Genomic DNA, 1438 nt, shown 5'->3' on the forward strand with positions numbered 1-1438 from the left:
GGCCGTGCAGGACCTGTTAGCGGCGGCCCCACTGACAGCACTAATCCGGACTTAGAAATTATATCTTTCTAATCGAACACCACACACGCAACACCACCATACCACCATCTCCTTGCAAGTACCTAAGTACCCGCAACTCCATGGTGAAGGCAATGTCACTCCATCACCAACCTCTTTGCATTGCAAGCACTTGCGTACCTACAACACTCCGAAGAAGGCAACGGCGCGCGATGCTCGACTCCACACACCTCACCACACCACACCACCGATGGCCAGCCAGCCAGCCAGCCCAGCTAAGGGCTAACCCACCAACCAACCACCAATGGCCTAGGCCAGCCGGATCCCACCTTCAAGTCCAAGCACAGCCAAGTGCAAGTACCGCCAAGTGTTCACCAACCAACCATCACACCAGGTCAGCCGGCCAGTACCCACCTTCAAGTGCCATTACCCTCGGGTGCAAGCCCAATCAAGTGTTAACCAACCAACCCGGCCAAGGCAGCCAACAGGCCGGCACCCTACAGCACCGACCCGCCATCACCACCTCAACCGTTGACCATGCAAGTGGCCTCGGACAACAGGTGACACCCGAAGTACATCCGAAGAACGTATATCAAGTGTTTGCTCACCAAGTCCTCAACCAACCCCAAGTACCCGGAGGTACCCAGAGTGTTGGATCCGCCAACCCGTCCCGGCACTCTAAGTCCTCGCGAACCCAAAGTGTTTGCCCGGTAGGGCCATTAGACCACAACGCTTGCTAACCATGCAAGTGGTCTCGGACAACAGGCGATACCCGAAGTACATCCGAAGAGTGTATATCAAGTGTTTGTTCACCAAGTTCTCAACCAACCCCAAGTACCCGGAGGTACCCAGAGTGTTGGGTCCGCCAACCACTACCAGCACTCCAAGTCCTCGCGAACATAAAGTGTTTGCCCGGTAGGGCCATTAGACCACAACGCTTGCTAACCATGCAAGTGGTCTCGGACAACAGGTGACACCCGAAGTACATCCGGAGAGTGTACAACAAGTGTTTGTTCACCAAGTCCTCAACCAACCCCAAGTACCCGGAGGTACCCAGAGTGTTGGGTCCGCCAACCACTACCAGCACTCTAAGTCCTCGCGAACCCAAAGTGTTTGCCCGGTAGGGCCATTAGACCACAACGCTTGCTAACCATGCAAGTGGTCTCGGACAACAGGCGATACCCGAAGTACATCCGAAGAGTGTATATCAAGTGTTTGTTCACCAAGTCCTCAACCAACCCCAAGTACCCGGAGGTACCCAGAGTGTTGGATCCGCAAACCCGTCCCGGCACTCCAAGTCCTTGCGAACCCAAAGTGTTTGCCCGGTAGGGCCATTGTATCACAACGCTTGCTACCATGCAAGTGGCCTCGGACAACAGGTGACACCCGAAGTACATCCGGAGAGTGTACAACAAGTGTT

Source organism: Anopheles ziemanni (assembly GCF_943734765.1).
Source record: "Anopheles ziemanni chromosome X unlocalized genomic scaffold, idAnoZiCoDA_A2_x.2 X_unloc_10, whole genome shotgun sequence".
Classification (NCBI taxonomy): Eukaryota; Metazoa; Arthropoda; class Insecta; order Diptera; family Culicidae; genus Anopheles; species Anopheles ziemanni.